The sequence below is a fragment of the Aquarana catesbeiana genome, linkage group LG03 (assembly GCF_042186555.1).
Source record: "Aquarana catesbeiana isolate 2022-GZ linkage group LG03, ASM4218655v1, whole genome shotgun sequence".
Lineage (NCBI taxonomy): Eukaryota > Metazoa > Chordata > Amphibia > Anura > Ranidae > Aquarana > Aquarana catesbeiana.
This window is the reverse complement of record NC_133326.1, coordinates 338,896,382-338,906,580: the sequence shown is the minus strand read 5'-3', so window position 1 is coordinate 338,906,580 and position 10,199 is coordinate 338,896,382.

Sequence of the window (10,199 nt, the reverse complement as noted above, 5' to 3'; positions counted from 1 at the left end):
AGCAAGCAGGATCAGAAGCCAGAAGGAACATCAGCTGAGCAAGTCTTCAACAGGAACACAGGAGAAAAGTCTCTGTGATGTTGACAAAGGCAAAGGCAGAGATCAGGTAAGCTGGATGACTTTAAGTAGGCAGGACTGACAAGCAGAATCAAAAACAGCTGGGTAACTGTAGAGAAATGGGAGCTGGCAATTAGCCGACAGCTGAGCGGCCAGCTCAGAGAAGGAAGGGCTGAGCCCAGCCCTGACAGTACCCCCTCCTCAACGACCCCTCCCCCTCGGAGGACCACCGGGCTTGAGGGGAAAACGTCTATGGAAATCATGGAAGAGGACAGGGGCATGTACGTCCGAGGATGAGACCCAAGAGCGTTCCTCCGGACCGTACCCCTTCCAATGCACCAGGTACTGTATGTGCCCACGGAACCTACGGGTGTCAACAATGGATTGTACTTCATACTCCTCATGGTTCTCAACCTGTATAGGGTGAGGACGTGGCACCAAGGTGGTAAAGTGATTGCAGACCAAAGGTTTCAATAAGGAGACCTGAAACACATTTGAGATGCGCATACTAGAAGGAAGGTCCAAGGCGTAAGCCACTGGGTTAATCCTGTAAAGGATACGGAAAGGCCCAATAAAACGAGGTGCGAACTTCAAAGAAGGAACACAAAGTCGGAGGTTGCGAGACGACAGCCAGACTCTGTCCCCAACCTGGTAGGAAGGTGCAGGCAGATGTCTGTGGTCAGCATGGAGTCTGTACCTATCGTTAGCATGTTGCAAAGCCTCCTGAACTTGTGCCCAAGTGGAACGAAGACCACGGAGATGCTCCTCTAATGCAGGAATACTCTGTGGAACAAACAAGTCAAGCAACATGGAAGGTTGGAAGCCATAATTCGCCATAAATGGGAAGCAGAATTCAAGGCACTGTTGTGAGCAAACTCTGCCCACGGTAATAGATCTGACCAGTTGTTATGATGGTCAGAAATATAGCAACGTAAGAATTGCTCCAAGGACTGATTGGCTCGTTCTGCGGCCCCATTAGGCTGCGGGTTGTACGCAGAGGAGAAAGCAAGCTGAATTCCCAACTGTGCACAAAAGGCTCGCCAGAACCGGGAGACAAACTGACTACCCCTGTCCGAGACAATCACCTTGGGTAGCCCATGTAAGCGAAAGATCTCCCGAGCAAAAATGGAAGCCAGTTCCTTAGAAGTGGGCAGCTTCTTAAGTGGAATACAATGACACATCATTGAGAACCGGTGAACCACCATAAGGATAACAGTGTTGTCTATCCATAGACAGGTGGGCTTCTCTCCATTGGGTATGGGTTGTAGGAGGCCCACTGGAAGGTGTCGTGGAGTTTTACTCTGAGCACACACAGAACAGGTAGCTATGAAGGAAGTTAGATCAGCCCGTAGACTAGGCCACCAGAATTGTTGGGAAATGGCCCAAACAAGTTGATTCTTCCCAGGGTGGCCAGCTGCCTTGGGAGAATGCTAAGTCTGGAGCACAGCAGTATGGAGACTCTCTGGGACAAAGCAGCAGTCACAAGATTTCTCAGGAGGAACATGGACCTGAGCAGCAAGAATTTTTTCACCCAAAGGAGAAGTAAGACTAGTGCGAACCATAGCCAGAATACTATCAGGAGGAATCAGAAGAACCGGAACCGACTCCAACTTGGAAGTGGAGGAAAATTGTTGTGACAAGGTGTCAGCCCTTACATTCTTAGTACCGGGTAAGAATGAGACAATGTAATTAAAACTCGACAAGAAAAGAGCCCATCGCGCCCTTCTGGGAGAGAGGCGCTTTGCCTCAGACAAGAATGTGAGATTCTTATGGTCAGCAAGAATGAAAACCGACACAGTGGTACCTTCAAGGAGGTGTGAAAACCGTTGCGCCCTTGAGGCGGTCAAATAACTCTGTAATCAACGGAACCGGGTAGGCATTCTTAATCCTGAAATGATTGAGACCCCCTATAATCAATACAAGGTCTCAGTTCACCGCTCTTCTTCACAAAGAAGAAATCAGCACCAGCAGGAGACGAGGATTTGCGGATGAAACCTCGAGAAAGTGTATCTGCAACATACTCCTCCATGACCTTATTCTCCAAGACTGACAAAGGGTAAACCCGGCCACGAGGGGGTATGGCACCAGGTTGAAGGTCAATTACACAATCATAAGGCCAGTGTGGAGGCAAACTACCAGCTTGAGCTTTGTCAAAGACATTGCTAAAATCGCGGTACTCCTCCGGCAGGGAGTAGAGTGAAGAGGTGCACAGGACCTTGGCTGCCTTCTGGAAGCATGTCTCACTGCATTGTGGTGACCAGTAGAGAACCTCAGCAGGGAGCCAATCAAAAGAGGGGTTGTGCCTCTGTAACCAAGGATAACCAATAACCAGTGGAAACCTAGGTGAGGAAATAACTTGGAATTGGATTATCTCATGGTGAAGAGCCCCTATGGCCATGGACAACGGAACAGTCTCATGAGTCACATGGGCAGGCTGTAGAGGTCTCCTGTCAAGAGCCTCCATGGCAAGTGGAGTGTCACGCAGCTGCAGGGGAATCGAGTGCTGCGATACAAAGGCAGCACCAATGAACAGGCCTGCAGCCTCAGAGTTGATTAGAGCCTGTATCTCGATGGACGACTCAGCCCAGGAAAGGGTGACCGAAACCAGGGGCTTATCCTTATGCATAACTGGGGACCAAACAATGCCACCTAAGGTCTGTCCATGACAGGACCTCAAGGTTCGGGCGTTCCCTGGACGGGTAGGACAAGACTTCAAAAAGTGACCTGCCTGGCCACAATAAAGGCACAATCTCTCCCTGTTCCTAAAGGCTCTCTCATCCGCAGAGAGACACATGAAGCCCAAGTGCATGGGTTCATCTTCACTGCCCGACTCAGTACCAGGGGGCATGGGGGGTGAGGGAGGCATGGGTGGGACTGCAAAGCTCGGAGGCAAACGTACAGGAGGCTTCTGCAAGCACTCCTTCTCTGAGTCTGGAGTCAATGAGCATGGCAAACGTGATCAACCTCTCCAGCTCAGTGGGTATATCTTGGGCTGCTATCTCATCCTTGATGGAATCCGAGAGACCATGAGAAAAAGCAGCCACAAGGGCCTCATTGTTCCAAGCAACCTCTGCTGCCAGAGTACGAAATTCAATGGCGTAGTCGGCAACAGTTCTCGTACTCTGTTTGATGGACATGAGGCACTTGGCAGCAGAAGCGGAGCGTGCGGGAACATCAAATACCCTTTTATAGGAGGCCACAAAGTCAGAGTTACTCAAGACAACGGGTTTTTGTGTCTCCCATAGAGGGTTTGCCCAGGCCAAGGCTCTCTCAGAAAGCAAAGCTATCACGAATCCTACTTTGCTTCTGTCCATGGGAAACACCTGGGGCAGCATCTCAAAGTAAATCTCAACCTGGTTGAGAAACCCTCGGCATTGAACTGCCGAGGGTGCCTGCACAGAGACTGGCACAGCAGCAGGGCGGCCTGCAACTCAGGTTGTACCGAAGCAGCCACAGTGGGAGTTTTCAGGTGAGCCGTGTGACTCAGGAGCGTTTGTAGCGCTGTGGCAAACTGATCCATGTGGTGATCTTGCTCATCCAATCTGGAAAATATATTACCAACAAGTGGATTGACTGTCTTCTGAATTCATGGCCTTCGCCTACTATCAGGAACCATGAATCAGACCGAGACAGAAGTATAGTTAAATCACACTTGTTTAATAATAAGGTAAACAGAGTAAATGTAGTCAAAACAAGCCAGAGTTCACTAACCGGATCAGGTAGTCAGCCAAGCAAATGTCAGAGAGCCAGAGATAAACGTAGTAGTACAGCAAGCAGGATCAGGAGCCAGAAGGAACGTCAGCCGAGCAAGTCTTCAACAGGGATGCAGGAGAAAAGTCTCTGTGATGTTGACAAAGGCAGAGATCAAGTGAGCTGGACGACTTTAAGTAGGCAGGACTGACGAGCAGAATCAACAACAGCTGGGTAACTGTGGAGAGAAATGGGAGCTGGCAATTAGCCGACAGCTGAGCGGCCAGCTCAGAGAAGGAAGGGCTGAGCCCAGCCCTGACACTATCCAATCAAGAGCCAGGAACCCGTGGAGAGAGGGATGACGGGGACGCGCCAAATGAAATTCGGGGCTCAGGTTAGTAAAACAGGGGAGCTGGGGGGGCCGCTGACTGCAAGGTGTTTTTCCACCTTAATGTTTTGGGACCAACACTTTGGGACTTGACCAGTCACTGTGGGACTCCTCTGTCACGTCCAACTCTAACATGTTCTTTACTTCATTTGCAACTGCTTCTCGCCTAGCTTTGGGTATTCTATAGGGCAGTGATGGCAAACCTTGGCACCCCAGATGTTTTGGCACTATATTTCCCATGATGCTCATGCACTCTTTAGTGTAGTTGAGTATCATGGGAAATGTAGTTCCAAAACATCTGGGGTGCTAAGGTTCACCATCACTGCTATAGGGCTTTACATTTACGTGGACACCTGGTTCTGTAATTATGTCATGCTGTATAACTGTGGTCAGTTCGGGCAGGTGAGTGAAAAAGTCTATATTTTTACTCACAAACTCTTTAATGTCCTTCTGTTGGGCCACTGACAAGGTTTCAGTTATGGGTACCTCAGGGGTCCCAGGGGACATGTCTTTTTGGGGTGTAGGGACTGTCAGTAAAGTCTCTGTCCTTCCAAGGTTTCAAGAAATCAACATGATATATTTGCTCTGGTTTCCTTTTTCCTGACTGGTAAACTTTGTAGTTTACTTCCCCTACTCTTTCCATAATTTCAAAGAGACCTTGCCACTTTGCTAGGAATTTACTCTCAACTGTGGGGACTAGTACCAGCACTCTATCCCCAGGGTTGAGGGTTCGGGTCTTGCCATCCCGATTATAAACCCTTCCTTGGGCCTCCTGGGCTTGCTCCATATGTTCCCGTACAAGCGGCAGGACAGCGGCAATCCTATCTTGCATCAATGAGATATGCTCGATGTCACTTCTATAAAGCGTAGTCTCTCCCTCCCACATTTCTTTTGCGACATCTAGCAATCCCCTGAGATGTCTACCATACAGTAATTCAAATGGGGAGTAACCTGTAGAGGATTGAGGTACCTCATATAGCAAACATGAGGTAAGGCAGCAAAAAAAAAAAAAAAAAAATCCCAATTTCTCCCATCTTTGTCCACCACCTTTTGTAACATGCTTTTTAAGGGTTTTGTTAAATCTCTCCACAAGACCATCAGTTTTGGTGGTGCTAGACAGAGGTATGGAGATGGGAGATTTTGAACAACTTGCACAATTTAGTGACTCTGGACATAAATGGTGTGCCTGGATCCATTGATATCTCTTTTGGAATACCCACACGGCTAAATACCCAGACAAGCTCTTTGGCAATAGTTTTAGCTGAGGTATTATGCAAGGGAATGGCTTCAGGATACCGTGTGGCATAGTCCAGTATTACCAATATGTGCTGATGACCCCGGGCAGATTTTACTACTGGTCCCACCAGATCCATGCCAATTCTTTCAAAAGACACTTCAATTATTGGTAACAGTACCGGCGAACTGTGAAAATGGGGTGATGGTGCAGAATACTGACACTCTGGGCATGACTCACAATATTCTTTGACATCTGCATATAACCCAGGCCAAAAGAATCTTTTTATTATTCTCTCCTTAGTTTTCTCTATACCCAGGTGTCCAGCCATTATATGACCATGGGCTAAATCTAATACCATCCTACGATAGGGTTTGGGAACCACTAGTTACTCTACCTCCTCCTCCCCTTGCTTTACCACTTGATAGAGCAAGTTATTTTTAAGAATCAAAATATAAAAAAGAAAAAGCACCGCGCTGTATACCCTTAAACAATTACCAAATAATAAATGACATGCAATATAAAGGAGGAAAAGCAGCCGCTTAAAAGTGAGATACACACACTGTACAATAAATAAATGGAAGAAGCAGCGCTGTAAAGCAATATGTGATAAATAAATGTCACAATAGTGTTAAATAATATTAGAGTCCATATCAGATCAATTGAATCAGCAAAGTTCTATAATAATAGTCTTCAAAGGTGAAACGGATGAGGACCCCAGCTTGGGTCTCTACCAAAAATGATTGACAAATAAACTGGATAACCTTCACCACACCACTGTGATATGAGTAAAATGCACGCTTACCAACTGGCAAGCTTAATAAAGCTTGTGACCTTAACCCGGTCGGGGCCTTTCTTGAAATGGAGACACCACTAAAACGTTCCTTAGACCGTGACTAGACCACTAATCTCCATAGAAGGGGAACCTGGATGCGTGAGGTACTGAGCTCCTAGTTAGGAGTTGTTCTCTCAGACAATGCCACACAAAAAAAGAGGAAAAGCAACATAGCGTAATCCTGGATGGATGTTTATTTAAAATAATTAAAAATACACTTACAATGTGTCGAATAAAATAGGCATAAGAAGCCGGCCGGCTACATACGAACACCCGTCCTACAGACGGTGAGTACGGCACGTCAGCACGTCAGCACGCACGACGTACGTTTCGTCACACTTCTGACGTCGTCTGGGGCACTGAGGAACGTTTTAGTGGTGTCTCCATTTCAAGAAAGGCCCCGACCGGGTTAAGGTCACAAGCTTTATTAAGCTTGCCAGTTGGTAAGCGTGCATTTTACTCATATCACAGTGGTGTGGTGAAGGTTATCCAGTTTATTTGTCAATCATTTTTGGTAGAGACCCAAGCTGGGGTCCTCATCCGTTTCACCTTTGAAGACTATTATTATAGAACTTTGCTGATTCAATTGATCTGATATGGACTCTAATATTATTTAACACTATTGTGACATTTATTTATCACATATTGCTTTACAGCGCTGCTTCTTCCATTTATTTATTTTTAAGAACCATGTAGGGAAAAGACACCCCTACATTAGGTTCAACAGATTCGCCATGAAACATTAACATTTTTCTCTGGCTCTATTGAGTGTGGCATCTTATGCCCTGTACACACGATCGGTTTTGCCATCGGAATAAACTCTGAAGGTTTTTCCAACGGAATTCCGCTCAAGCTGTCTTGCATACACATGGTCACACCAAATCCTGACCGTCCAGAACGTGGTTACGTACAACACTTACGACGGGACTAGAAAACAGAAGTTCAATAGCCAGTAGCCAATAGCTTCTGTCTCGTACTTGCTTCAGAGCATGCGTCGTTTTTGGTGCGTTGGAACAGCATACAGATGACCATTTTTTCCTATAGTAATTTGTTCCATCGGAAAAATATAGAACATGTTCTCTATCTAAGTCCGTCTGAATTTTCGACAGAAAAAGTCAGATGGGGTATACACACGGTCGATGAAAAGCTCCTATCAGACTCTTTCTGTCGGAAATTCCGCTCGTGTGTATGCGGCATTAGTTGTTCCATACAAAAATCTTTCCTGACTTCTAAGTCAGGCACTACATTCTGTCCACTCTCACTATTGGAGCCAGAGATAATTTCTTGTTCATTAACCTCAAGCTGGGGGTGGGATTCTCCCCAGCCATTACAGAAAAGGGAAAAGGATCTACCACTCCATTGGACACACCAACTGTTTCCCTTTCAATTTTGCAATCAAAAGGGTCTGGAGTAAGTGCCAGGGTGTCCTCAGCAAGGGGGAGCTCTGTCCTCCTGACTCCTTTTGTTTTCCCATAAACTCCAAAAGTGGGGAAAATCTCTCCCCACTAGGGCTTCATGAAGTAGTGAGGTTACCACCCCCCACTGAATGTGTCATAGTGCCCCAAGGGGTATCAAATTCAACCACAGCAGTCTAGTAGTCAGGTGTGTTACCATGTATACAAATCACCCCAATAGTTTTAGGGTGTAACTTTGAAGGATATACAAAATCACCTTTGACTAATGTCACAACACTACCAGAATCTAGCAGAGCAGTGACTGGCTTTCCATCAACAGAAATCATGCACATTTGTTTTTCCATGCGTTCCTGACATGATGCAGTACATGCCACCTGTGCAAAAAGAGAAATGCATTTTTTCAAATAAGCATTGTCACATTGCATTGGTTCATTATTTAGGGTACAGTTAGCAGCAATATGACCTAATGCATTGCAGCAGTAACATTTTATGTGTTCTGTACCCAGTCCTCTAAACGACCTCACCTTCCTGACCTATTTAGCCAGTCTCCAGGTCCTGAGCCCATAGTCTCATTATCTGTAGAACAAGTCTTGTAATTTTTTCCCATGCCCTTGAACCCCGGAACAGTCTTACCGGATCCTCCAGGCAGTTTTTCACCCCTAGCGCCACTAGGGTATGGTACGGATGAGTTCAATAAGTCCTCAGCAGCAGTATATCTCTCCACCAGGTCCACCAGCTGGGTGGCAGTCTTAGGGTCCCCATGGCTGACCCACTTCCTCACAGGGGCAGTGAGCTCAAGCAAATACAGGTCCACGACCACACGCTCCACAATTTTAGGGCCTGCCAAAGTCTCTGGCTGCAGCCACTTCTTGGTGAGGTGTATCAAGTCAAACATTTGGGAGCGGGGTGGTTTGTCAATACTGTAGGACCACCAATACACCTATTGAGCCCGGACTGCAATGGTGACACCCAGGCATGCAAGCATCTCAGCCTTTAGTGTCTCATAATCCTGGGCTGCATCCGGTTCTAGGTCATAATAGGCCTTTTGGGGGTTCTCCTGTCGGAAAGGGCGCTAGCAATCCTGGCCATTGCTCTTTTTGCCATCCTTCTCGAACAACAACTCTTTCAAAAGTCGCTAGCTAAGCTTCCACATCAGCTGCAGGTATCATCTTCTGCAGGTAATAGCTGGAACACATCATTTTCTGTTCCGCCAGCAAAGGACCTGCGGATCCTTTCTTTAACTCCAGCAGGGCCTCTGCAAACTGGCGGTAAATTTCGCAATGGCCTGGTGATTCACCTCCTGCTGGGCTGCAGTGGCCTCTGCGACTTGGCGATTGGTTTCCTGCTGGGTTGCAGAGGCATGCAGCAGGGCTTTTAACACGTCCTCCATCTTTCCCCATGTTCAGGAAGATGGCCGCCAAATCCAGCATGTCAGGGGTTAGCTGAAGGGGGATCACCTTCCTTGAAAAAAAGGCAGTCCAAATGGCAGGTTCTTAAAATCTGACTTGTAGCCAGTTTTATTTTAAAAGGTTGCATAAAAATAAAACAAATAAAAACAGAAAATAAATCCTTGCCATCCAGGAACTAAACATATGCAAATTCTTAACTCACAGGTGATGGGCTTCTCCCAGTCACCCACAAAATAAAGATAACGCAAACCTTTTCTCTCACAAAAGCAAACTTCATATAAACAGCTCTCTCAGGTTTGTGGCTTCCTGAATCCCAAGCCAAGAGCAATTCCAGTCCTGTTTTATTTATACCACCTGTTGGTGGACACAAGTGGACCGCAAAATCTGGTCCAGAACCAACCCTGCTAAGGTGGCTGGCAAAACCCAGACCGGATTTCATCTTAGTTTCCTGCAAATGAACGCATGCGAGGTGAAACATAACCCTCAATCACCTCACCTTTCATAATGTCACAATAGATATAAAAAAAATTATAAATACCATTTTTCCTTTTTTTATAAGTGATCACATTCCCTCTGTTCTCAGCTGCATAAGAGCTGGGTGGAGAGAAGCAGCAGCATACTGAGCTTCCTAGTGAATGGCTGTGCAGTGAGGGCGTGTCAGGACATAGCTAGAGAACTGACCAAGGTGAGCTCCCCTGCTTAGTATGGTCAGTTTTTAATAGGAAAGCAAGGGGACTGACTGGAACACCAGGGAATTCACCTAAAGGAAGCAATACAAAAAGAACAGGATACTTTCTCATATAAGTACATCGTACAGCAGGCACATATCAGGAATATGAAGTGTCAGTGCTGGTTCACACAGGGGCGGCTTCAAAGTCATCTGACTCTGAAGCTGCTCCGTATAGCGGGGCTTGCAAAACGACTACTGTATAGAAGTCAATGCAAGCCGATCCGAAGTCGCCCCAAAGTAGTACAGGAACCTTTTTCTAAGTCAGAGCTACTTGAGTCGCTCCTATTAGAACGGTTCCATTGCAATGCATGGAGCGTGACTTGTCAAGTGGCTAAGTCGCATGACAGGTCGCCCCTGTGTGAACCGGCACTTAGTGTAACAAACGCTTCAAAGCGGAACTAAACCTATCTATTTAAAGGTTTCAAAAAACAGTTGCATTTT